Genomic DNA, 12,822 nt, shown 5'->3' on the forward strand with positions numbered 1-12,822 from the left:
AGGACTTTTTGTCTTTTTGTGAAGGTAGGAAGAACTAATTTAAGGCAATGTGTGCAGAAATGGGATATTGAGAGTCCAGGGAGACACTAGCAAGAGGCATCAAGGATGAACTTACAGAAAACAGCATGGAAGTCTGTCAAAGGCATGGAAAGACACACACACTATCAGTGTCTGACTCTCCAAAGATCTGTTCCACTTAAAAGAGAGAAAACCTTTTCAGAAGAGTCTTCAGACCAGGGCTTCTAATACTTACTGAGAGGCAGAGCATGTACAACCTGCCCAGTAAGAAAGAGAAATATTACCCAGGAGCAGGGGAGACTTTTCAGGAGACAGCTATGTCCAGTGCCACAAACATCACCTTGACTAGGAATGGGACTCTTCACCACTTACTTGGAAAGCGATGCTTGACTGAGAAGCAGCATGAAAGGACTTGAAAAACAGACCTACATTTGCTGAACACAGCATCTCGTGGTCAGCTGAGATTTACAGGATCATTCCAGCAGTAAGCTACTTGTTAGAAAAGCAGAACACAGCCTTGAACATGCAAACTGTGGAAATGGTCACAGGAGCAGAGGAGCAGTGCTAGGGTCACATGCCATGTTTCTCCCAGGGAAGGGATATGCTGGGACAAAGGCTTGTGAAGGTAAGAACAAACCTGAAGGCTCTCAGACAGCCATCCAGGTAACCTGGGATAAAAGCCAGGGATGAGTATCCTCTGCAACTTAATAAGTGCCAGCTGAGGGGAAAAATGGGGGAATACTTACAAAAACTATTAAAAGAAAAATGAAACAGAGGAGGCTCTGTGATACCCCCCGAGCTGTAACTCTGGCACATGCAGAACCTTGTACACATTTGTAGGGATGGACTGTAGCCTCCAGAAACATGATGCACGTTAAGTGCTTGTGGAGGCAGTCCTGAATGCTTTCAGGGAGTATTAAATCCAAGCAGACCTACTAGGGAGACATCCCAAGGACTTACAATAGGAGGAAGATGAACAGCCTCCACGGCCGGCTGACCCTTTTACCTTGTTAAAATCTTCTGGCTTGAACCAGCTGTAGCCCATATTGGCCTGTCAGCCCAAGTATCCTCATACCATGAGAAATCACCACAAAGAATAGGACAGAAATACAAGGGTTCTTTTCTCCCCTCACTACTTTCTTCCTTCTCAAATGTTTGCTTAGCTATTGCTCTGTAGAAGGCACAATGACCAGTCCAGGCCATCATTGCCTCCTTCACCAGCACTACCAGCAAGGAGTGATTTCAGGTGACTTTTGGCCAGAGCCAGAGGGGTGGCTTGTGACGCCTGGAGCCACTGGCTGTGTGGAGGAGCAGGGTGAACCCACCCAAAGTGCTGGCCCACAGCAGAGCAATCCTCCCACACAGGATGAAGCCAAAGGCACTCAGGATGAAGCCAAAGGCACTCTTCATTAAAGCACACCTCCCTAATTCCTGTCACGAAGGAGCAATTGCATCAAGAAGTGCCGCTTTGCTTTGCAGCAACACCCTTCGGGGAGATAGGGTGCACTGGATCTGGGTCACCTCCCCTAGCCTGTGCTGGGATATAGGAACATCCTAAAGCAACTGTCGGCACCTCTTCAAGGTCTCTTTCAGTGGCTGCAAACCCCACCCAAGCTGGTGATGCTCTCGGTGCTTCACACACAGCATGGATGCTGTTTATTGCAGCACAGGAGCTGGAGAAGATGATGACTTCAAAAGGGCATTTGGGGGGCAGCTCCTGTGGTGCACAGCTTTCCTTACAATGGGCACCATCCTCACCATCACCTCTGCCACATGGGGAGAGCTGCACAAAGCTGTCGTGCTGCCGGGGTGTTCACGGGCCGGGATAATCTCCCCTCCAAACAGGAAAGAGGCACAGCAAGTGGGTGTAGGTGGGGGAGGATTCCAGAACACGACAAACAGGTATTCACCACTCAGCAATTACACCACTGCTCTCCCAGGTGCCGGTGTCTGTGGGCACATCTTCTGCCTCCCACCCAGGGCAGGTGGGAGACATTCACATCTGTCTCTCAGGGGTCATGGCAGCTGGGGGATGGGTCATCTGGGACTTCATTTCCTCTCTTTTAGTGGGTTGTGATGAGAGTAAAGCACAGGGACATTATAAAAGTCTTCTTTTGTGCAGGCCAAGGTCACACCATTGCAGTGGGCATGGAAGACATCCTGTTCTGGCTTTGAAGTGCTCAACTTGTCTTATATCCCACCAACTACACCAGCCTTTCTGGGCTACTGAGGAGACAGATTAAGGATTACATTTTAGGGGCCTTCCTCAGATGCTGTCAGCATCATTCATCAGCAACATGCTCGGGGACATCCATCACCCTCTGCTCCCAGACAGTGATAGTGACAGTGGGCTTCTGGCACAGCACATCTTGTCACCCCCCTCTGCAGTCCCAGGAGAGCCATCTCCACCCTGTAGCCAGGAAACATCCTCTGAGGTGTAATTCCTTGGTTCTTTTCCCAACAAAGAGAGCCAGTGACCTCTGGAAATTATGCATTTGAGTGCCACGGAGTTATGGCCCTTATAATCAGCATGAAGCAAACACAGAGCTGAGGAATAAGTAAAATATTGTGGACTAGAAAAAAGAATTATCCTTTGTGAGTATTTTCAGAGGAGGTTATTGAAACACTGAAAAAACACAGTCCAAGAGACTTCTTAAACTTCAAAATATATGTAAATATATTATGTTACATTTATGCAATATATGTTAAAAAACATTAAGCTGGAGCTCCCTGTTCACATCTGGGGTGGGAAAGTATAGCTTCTTGACGTGTGTAGCAACCATAGCCCCAGCAGTTAAGCACAGGAAGTGAAGAAGAATACCACAGATATTTTTTTCTTGTGAAAAGTTAACTAGTCTGTATTTTACCTGAGTAAGGGTGTGACTAATCTGTAGGGGCTAAAATCTTTGTAGGGTGTAACAATCTACAGTGTTCCTTCTCTTTCTCTGGGATAAAGGTCTTCAGTCCTCCTGTGAAAATATCATCCAGGATGGAAAAGCCATTTATCAGGGCACTGGTTCAAGGGAAAACCTTACAACATGCTGGGTGAGAGGGGGGATGAGAGGCACAGCATTGGGCTGGCACTGGGAACCACAGTGCCACTTGCATGCAACGTCACATCCATCAACGCAATGTCAGGAGAGATTCCAGAGCTTTAATCACTCCAATTGATTGTGATTAGCAATGATTTGTTGTGGTGGTTTGCAGTGTATTTCCTTATAATCCAGTTTAAGTATAAATCTGCCTTGCAACTTTCTGGATAATTCAGACAGCCTGTAAGAATTTTTCCTGTGGGAGTAAAAGCCTGGATATCGTAACACCAATATCCATCATAAGATGCTTTTTAAATAAATCAAAACAATTGTTTTCACTCAGGTCTTTGCACTGCACTGGCAAATATATCTTGCCCAGTTGCTGCAGACTCTGATTCCATTTTTTAGAAAGCCTACTGCGACCAAAAAATTGATACATAAGCTTTAAAGGAATGAGTGCTGACCAGCTTGTCATACCACAACATTCATAACACCTTCAGGGAGCAGAAGAAACAGTTAAAAGGAAAGTTAGCTGACTCATTTCGTGAGTAGCTGGTGTTACTCGTAGCAGCTTGGAAGTTAACAGATAAAAATGTTATCACAGCCAGCAGCAATATAGCCCTAACGACAACAGACAGACTGATGTACGAAATAAGTCCAATTAACTGTCTTAAACATGGGTGCAACCTTGGATTTGGCATTAATATTCCAGTAGTGTGCTGGAGACTGACTGACTGCTGTAGCATGCTTTGGAAGAAAAGACTTGCATTTCCACGTCTTCTGCTGGAGAATAATTTTATTTAAAGACATACAGAGACTTTAAAGTGCTGCTCCTTTAGGGTAACTAGGCCAAATTTTTTATTCAGTCCCACCAGTATAACTTGAGTTTACAGTAACTCCATTGACTTCATCAGCACAATTAAGCCCTACAACAATTTACTTAGTCATGCTGTGGACTCTCCACCACTGGAAACCATTAAGTCACAAATTTTTGGCTTGTTTACTTGTTTTTCTTTCTGAAAGAAATAAAAAAGGAAAAAAAAAAGTTCTCTAGTTGAAATTAATAAACCACCCAGCTTGCACTGCACATATATCAGATTAGAGAGTTATGTTGCCTCCCTTTGACTTCGTGATGCATGAATCACGGGTCTTGTTCACCTGGGAGATTCAGGAGCTCTAGGGTGGCATGGGATGACACAGACAGCCTTACTCCTCTGCAAGCATCTTGGTGCAACACAGCTACCTCTGTGTTGGACCATTTTGATGGGAAGGGACACACATTCATCCCAGAGACAAACCCTTGTCAGGGACCTTTGAACTGACCTAGCCCTGGATGTCCTAGATTCAAGTCTTTATCTCCATTCCTGTGAGAAGGCAGAGCATGCACCCTGACAGTCACAGCTCATTTGTCACAACCAAAACCCAGCATGGAAGTGTCTTCCTGTAAGTGTCTCAGCAATTAATCACCTACGTCACCTGCATTATCAGAGACCACGAGGTACTTGTTGATTTGTTGGTTTTGGCTTCTGTGCAGTAAAATCATGTGTCACTATCTGTGGAGGTGAGCAGGTCTAGCAAATGGTTCAGAAAATGGTGATGTCTTTCCATAGCCCAGTTAAAAATCAGGGACTGCTGCTGAAAAGGCTGTCTGAGGGGAGCCACAGAAACTACTCAAATTAGTAGCTGCTCTATCTGACCTAATTATAAGAGTCAAAGCGAGGAGAGGTGCGTTAACAGCTACATTTAAATTTTTTATTGCATCTACTTGACAGCCACCACAGTCATTTACTCCTGGGCAGGGTCATGCTGCCAGGGCAGAGGAATGTGTTCATCCCACATCACAGTTACACCGACCACAGCAAAGTAAGGAGATTACACTCTGAACAGGGCAGGTTTTGAGCCCACAGCCCGAGGTGAACACTTGTGGAAGGCCCCAAGCCCCTCAACTTCTTCTTTTTAACCATAGAGAGAGCAAAAGAAGTAGGGGAAACTTGCCACAGGATTGTGATTTCTTCCCACTTTATGCCTGATTCTGCATCCTTTCACAGCAGTAACCACTCCTCCCAGCTTGGGTACATGATGGTGACAACCTCAGGCCACAGACAGGACATAAGTGTGGTGCTCTTTCAGTGCCCCTGACCATTCCCACACACTGCAGAGGCAAGTCATGGACATAACCCCGGAGATGCTGCCACAAGTGGCCCTTCTCTAGGACTAGCACATCCTGTTTGGCGCCCAGACTCATCCCATCTGTAAGCAAAGACTGATTTTCCTTCTCCAAAAGGCTCTTATTAGGCATCACACAAAAACAGGCAGGGGCTGTATTCCCTCTGCCAGGTTCACGCTTGCCCAGCTGCCTGCCCCTCTCTGCTCACCACCCTGGCACATGCTCCTGGTGCTTGTTGCCAAGAAATTGGTTTTAATGTTTGGGTTTTTATTCGCCAGGCATTAACACAGGCTCACCTCCATTTTTCTGTGCTGCTCCACCCTTTGTTTTTTTAAATGCCAAGCTCAACTCTCGTTTGTGTGAGGTATGTAGGAGTGCTCACAAAAGTGAGAATGGCAAAACCATGAAAAAAAAAAACCAAAACAAACCAAAAATAAACCCACAAGAATTTAGCTGTTTTTTACCAGTTCAACACCATCTTCTTTCCTGGGCAATGGCTGGAGCGACCTTCTCTGTCTGGGAAGAACTGGGACAAGTCAAAAAAAATAATAATTAAATGTTATAAAAAACGCCCAGCAACACCCCTGACACAGCCACAGGTGGGACAGATTTTTCTCTGGGTCGCCTTCCCAGTTTGCCCTGTACTGTCACTGTGTGAGTCAGGAACAGCTTTCCCTACAGTGGGGGTGCCACACTGCAGGCTGCCCACTCAGTGTGCCCATTTCAGCTTTCAGCAGACTCCGGAGGGGTCGCTGAGGGGACTCTCCATGCCCCAAGCCCCTCCTTTCTCCCTTTCCACATTCACTTTTCTCCTCCTCCTTTCAGCTGCAAGGCAGTGGAAAGTAAAGACAGTTTCTCTTTCCCATTGTGTCCAGGAGAGGAGGGACTAAGTTTTTTCCTTCCCCATTTCCACGTGGTGAGAGCAGGGAGAAGATCTGACTAACAGGTCTCAGTGCTTTTCCCAGGGCTGGGTGAGAGGGAAAATTGCAGCATTCACCCCTCAGCTCTGGAGGATGGCCAGAGATGATGCTGCTGGGTCTCAAGGCACTGGGTATCCTGGAGAAGAGCAGGGATGTGCCCCTTAGCCTCCTGACCAGGTAATAACTCCAGCTTTGGCCTCCTCGGCCATGCCCAAGTCTGCTCCTGTAACAAACACAGTGCTTTGGCAGCTGAAGGAGATATGGGGATGGCTCCAGGAGGGATAAGGAATCCCCTCTTGCACTGCAGTATGGTAGAAATACTTCAGTGGTGGTGATTAAAGAGGTGAAACCTGTCTGCTCCCTACCTTGGATTCTGATTAAACACCCATTTGGAAGATGTGCTGCAGAAAAAGAACAAGTTATTGCTTATGTCCATGGAGAATTGGGAATGAGCCTTGCGTGGCCTCATTCAAACTCCAAATAATTCTACTGCCAAGACAGGAATCCAAGTTTCTTTTAAAATTTTGGGACATTTGGGGCACAAGGAGCTGCAGGAACTTCAGCCTTGAGGCTGTGGGAGTGCAGCTGGGCACGCCCTGGCTCAGGGTTGAGGGGGCTGTGGGCTGAGCATCAGACAACCAAGCCCACCTCCCTGGCTATCTGATGCCAAACTGAAATGAGCCCCCTCAAAAGTACAGGGCCTGCTCCCTCCCGTCTTAGCCATCACTTTTCTGTGATGAAAATGATCCACCATGCAACACAGCCCAGGCCAAGGCTTTGGAAAGCCAGCCATTCGCAGCCCCTAGGTTCACAGAGGCAAAACGTCCCAGCTGGGTGTTTGAGCTACAGTTTTGGTCAGTCCTATTATCACCACGGTGCAGAAAAACTGCCTGGGCTGTCGGTTAGGTTCGCACCAAAGCCACAGATTTCACGGTACACACGTACCCAGGGACTCAGCACAGCCTGGGAGAAGGCATATCCCATCAACATCTCTCCTTGGCAGATGCACAGCCACAGAGTCTCCTCCAGTAGGGATCTGCCTGCAGGAGGGCCCCAGCCTGAGTCTCCAAACAAGGGTACTGGCCTTGTGTACCATGGGACCTGGTGCTGGAATCAGTAACATTAACAGCAAAGCTCCTGTGGCAGCCAGCACACAGGGTCAGGCGTCTGTGGCTACCATCAGGGAGGGATAACCAGCAGCACTGCACTCTGGGCAAGCAGAAGAGGCACAGCAGGAACCTAGAGGAACAGCCAAGCTTGCTTCACCAAATTTTAAAAAATTATTAGGCAGGGGAAGCAGCCTTAGCTTCATTTTTCACATTTGCAAACACCCATGAGATTAGGATCCTTTCTCTGTGGAGGGGGAGAATAGAAGCTGGGAAACTTAACAGCAGCTTTTAAAGCACCTGCAGAAGGCACTTAGCAAGGAGCAGGAGATGTTCCAGGTCTGGAAGAGAGGGAAGCAGACAGCTGGCCACTGCAGAGCACCAGGAAGTCCCTCTTCTCCCCACTGGATCCCCGGCAGGACCCATGGCAGCCCCACCAGCCACGGGGGTGCCTTGAGTGGCCTTAGGCAGCCTCCATCCCTCGCTGCCACTCCGTGAGTGCCACGGCTTGCAGGGACAGAGGAACCACTTTGGCCGCAGCCCTGAATCCAGGCAAGCAACCTTTCCTGCACCTGGCAGCTGCTCCTGATTTTGAAGCAATCGGAAACTCGGATTTACACCCCCATGACACCGGCACAATCCGTGTCTGGATATCGCCGCTCAGTATCGCTGCCAATCTGTTCAAGCACTGCCACACTGAGGCCTGGATAGCTTGTGACTGTCCTAAAACAACCTTTCTCAAAAAAAACCAAAAAACAAAAAACAAAACCAAATATTAAGTTGCTTTCAGGAGAGAAAGGGGGGGAAAGTAACATCAAGTAATTTCATTAGAGCAATGTTTCCCATAGTATTAAGCTGTATGATAACAGGGCCTTTTGAGCAGATCACACTGATAGCAGCATTGGAGAAATGTTCATTTTCAACTGAAAATTAGGCTAAATTTTAAAAACGCCTTATGTTTTATTTTCCACCTTTTCTTCTTATTTTCTCACTTTTCTTCTTATAACTTCTGGGGTTTTAAATCCAGCTTCATAAAATAATTTTGCACCTGCTGCTACCATATGTAATATATATATAATGGATTAAGCCCTGGTCCAAGAGTCTGGGAGGTTTTTTGGAGCAGCTGTTGGTGTGTGTCTCCAGTTCCATTCTTCCCACTGGAAAGCATTAAGCAAACATCTCCTCACCAGATAGGCTTAGGGTGAGTTCAGAGTAAAGCCTTGTCAGGTTTAAAATGTCAACTTGCTTGAGCAATCCCATTGATTTCAGGGGGTAATCACCAACCTGAGGAACAAGATCACAGCTTTGCCCTTAAATCTCAGTGGCAGTTTTGTTCGCACCTTTTCCCTTTGTGGCTGCTGCGGCTCTGAGCAACAGGATCCATTCTATTTTTTAAATTATCTCAAATGATAGGATTATCCCATCTTTGAAAACTGCCCAGCTTTGCAGAGCATCCTGGGCAGCCCAAGAGTCCATGCCTGCCAGGAATAAGCAGAGGCAGAGTCCAGCCCTTGAACAGGCAAAATTCCTTAGCCATCAACAAAATAAGAATAATTCTCCAGTGAGGCCAAGGGTCAAGTGGAGCCCCACAGGTGCTGTAGCACAGAAGGCCTCCTCGAGCCTCCTCGGAAGTCTCCTGACTCCAGAGAGTCATCTCAGCCATCCCCAGCGTGAGCTGAGAGGACACACCTAGGAAAGAGGGAGTTTGCATCCCCATCCCTACCTGATCTGCACAATTGCAAATGCTAGGAGTGGCTGGCATCCCCTCAAATTTAGGTGGGCGAATGCTTGCCCGCATGAAGATGAAGCACTGCTTTCGCCACCACCTGGTTATGAGGCACTCGGGACCGGGGCTGAGCGCCGCAGTGGTCTCCCTCCCTGCCTCCCCACTTCCCCAATGAAATCTGAAACGTGGCTATTTCTGCCACCGCTGACAAACACCGTCACCTCTCGCTCCCTCCCTCGCGGGTGACAGGGTGCAGCGCCCGGGACCGCAATGAATCATCGCCCGGCGGCTCCCGCGGCTCCCGCGCCCTCCGGGGACAGCGGGGCCACCCACGCCAGCCCTGCGCTGTGAGGCGGGCACCGCCGCCCCAGCTGCAAGGAGAGGCGGGGGGGCTGCATTGCACTTGGTTTTTAATGGGAACATGGGAATAAAATATCAGGCACTGGTAGAGAGGAGAGCTGGCTGGCTCTCAAACACCCCTACGCTATGCCTGGGACGGCTGTGCAGAAGAGGTAGAAGGTCAAGGGGAACTCCCTTTGGCTGGATGCTGTGTCCCAGTCTCTTTGCAGGATCACAGCTCGTTGGACATTGCAAGTCCACTTTTCATATGGAAAGAAACCAAGCAAGCTTTGGATACCACCCAGCCAGCAGTTACACTTCTCCAGTGCATGACTTGATCCAACCATCCTCACATCCTTCCTGCCACCCTGGATGGCCCCTCTAGTTTTTCTTCAGGCTTACAGCTCTTCTTTGAGTAAAATATAGAGTAGTTTATTGCACGAGTGCATCTGCAGCTTGTCCCCTAGGGAATAAGGGCACGGTGATGTGAGCAAAGCGTTGCCAGTTTCAGCCAAAAGCTCTGCTCTCATTTTCAGGGTGACACTCACCCTCCTCCCTCGACGCCAGCGCTGGCCACTTCGATCTTCCACAGGCAACACGTTCCAGAGCACAATCAAACCTATTGTGCAGCTTTAGAACAGTTTTTGCTTTAATCTATTAGAGGGAACAGCACAAGGGTTTTTATATCTAATCCAATAAATCTACACTGACATCTTGTGGAGATCCTGAGACCAAAATGCCACAGCCACTGGGCAGGGTGGGATTTACACCCTGGCCATGTCCTGCTGGACTCTAGCACTGAGGCAGCTGGACTTTCCAAAGCAGCTGCAGCTGTGCCTGCAGTGAAAACCAGATCCTGCAGCCTCAGAAGTCATTGTTCTCAGTCCACAAGCATAATTTTAAGCGATCCTCACAAGCCCAACTAAACCAAGACTATTTACTCCTAAATCCCCACTGAAAGCAATACTGTGACCATTCTTACATACATAACTGCTGCTTCAGGATTCTCAAAGCACAAGCTTCTGATGAAGACTTATTTTCATGCTGAAATTTTATTATCTCTGTAAGTGCTGAAAAAAAATGGACCTAAGTAGCACTCAAGGACTCCTTTGATGCTCCTCTTCATCTAAAAATACATGCATGGATAAAGAAAAAACTGCCTGCAGTTTGGGAACCTGTGCAAGATTTTCCTCCATATTCACCCCATTCATTTCAGCCCCTCTTGCCAAGTCCAAAGGGTTTAATTAAGCCGCTGCCTACTTTCTTCCAGCACTCGGGTAAGTGTTCAAGGAGTACAAGCCTCCTGTTAGGCACAGGCCTCAGTAATGCTGCAGTGAAATTCCTTAGCGGAGTTAACACCAAGAGCTGGAATCCCAGCACAGATAATCTCACAATCCAACCATACAACTGCTCCTCCAGCTTTTTCTTACTACCATCTAGTAGCAAATGCTCCATCTCCTCCAAGATGGCCAGAGACCCTCTGGAACCGCTGGGGTAGCACCAGACAGGCGGAAAATGGAGACTACTAGGACATAACAGAAAGAGGGGAAAAAGACTTCTTCACAGTGGTGCATCCAGGCTGGGGAAGCCATGACTGTCATTCACAGTGCTGACAACAGCCACCACCGTCTCCAGCAATGAACCTCTTAAGCCTTTGCCTGCAACTTCCCAGTAACGCAGCCATCTCCACTCAACAAAAAAATCCTCCTGCTACATACTCATTTAGTCACCTCAGAGGAAGAACTGTCACCCCAAAATTGCACATGGACAACGTTCCCCACAATTATGGCTCTGGGCCAGTCTGCTCCATCCTCTTGCTCTTCTCAGGGCAGCGTCAACCCCAGCCCCCTGCCAAAGCCAGACAACTCTCCTTTTACGGGAGGCATGGCATTAGCAGCACAAGACCTCAGCTTCATGCATAAAGATGGAAATGGAAGAGTGCAGAATATAACAAACGCTATTTTACCTGTCACAGGTGCTAATGCTGAGCACATTAAGTTACCACATAGCATCACCTAACCAGTTCCAAGAGGGGGAAAACCAATCATCCCAAGAAAACCCCGAATTACTCCAGACTGGGAATCACTAGCTGCAACACTGGCTCCACTCTGAACAGCAGACAGCTTTTATCCTTTGGGATTCAAAAGAAATGGGGAATTTTCATGCTTGAAAGTGATCTGTAAGCAATGCTTGAAAAAGCAGCAAAACCTATTACCAACCAGTGTACACCCCAAAAATCCCCACACATAAAAGTCCTGCCATTTGGGCTCTCATAATTTGCCTTGAGCAGTCCCCGAAGCCTCCATACATATGGGCAGCTAGGTCTGATTATTCAAATCCTGTTGCCTAGTATTAACACTCAAATCTATATTTAAGCACCTAAGTAGGAATTACTACAGCTCTCTGAAGATCCTAAGCATCAAGAGCTCTTGTTAAGAGCTTACCCAAGTACTGACCTCCTAATGAATCTGTTTAAATGATAACATTCACCTCGTCCCTGGTGCGGTGAAATTCAGTACGCCCAGGCACTCCTGAACCTCTTCCAACAAGAGCTGAGCTTGAGAGCGCCCTGTCTTTCATATCAAAACACAGACTACAGGCAAATACACAAGAGGAGCTATTTCTAAAATCCTGCACTGACTTCAAAGTCACTGTACCTTGTTTTAGAAAAGGCTTGAAAACAGCAGGACGCAGGCTGTGCGCTAGAGTTTGGTAGAAATTTGGGAACAGTATTTTTAAAGCAAAACATATCTGGGCATTGAACCAAAAATTAAAACTATTATAGTATCATAGTACCAAATGGAGATATTTTGATATAATTCTCACTCTCTCCATTCCAAAGCCAGGAAGCCTCTAAAAATTTCTGTAAAACTTGAATTTTGCTGTTCTCAAGAGTCAGAAAGTCAAAAAGTTGCTTTTCCTTTCCACAGCCTGAGCCTTTCCCTTTGCCAGAACGGCAAATTCATATCCTGGAAATGAGCAGAACACAGCAACAATATTCCAACTCACAGAAAAAGGCCAACTCTTCATTTTTCATTCTCTTTCACGTAACTCTCATTTTAAAAAACAATTTGCATACAAAGCTGGTGTTCCACCTACAATCTATAACAAATTCTGTATTAATCCTCCTTCCTGCTTGAGTTACAAAGAAATGTAAGAAACAGACATGAGTGTATTTATAGGGCAAATAGTTGCTAATGTGATTGGGGAGAACAAGGAAGAACACAATATGCAGGGCTGGAAATGCTCAGTAAATTTAAGCAGCAAGATGATCACTCAGAATCCTGAATTATGTGTGAGTAGTTCTGGATGAAAATTTAGCAAAAGATAACTGAAGTAAAATACTTTGCAATAGTTCAATAGATGTGAAGGACCATACACGTTTAATTGAAATAAAGAATTATCTAGAAAATATGAAGCTGTTTCAGCAGCATCACAGGACTAGACAGAAAACAGCAGTGGCATCATGTAATCTGTAGGCAACAACTCTCCTTGTCAGGTATGCCAAGTCCTC

Source organism: Motacilla alba, chromosome 1 (assembly GCF_015832195.1).
Source record: "Motacilla alba alba isolate MOTALB_02 chromosome 1, Motacilla_alba_V1.0_pri, whole genome shotgun sequence".
NCBI lineage: Eukaryota > Metazoa > Chordata > Aves > Passeriformes > Motacillidae > Motacilla > Motacilla alba.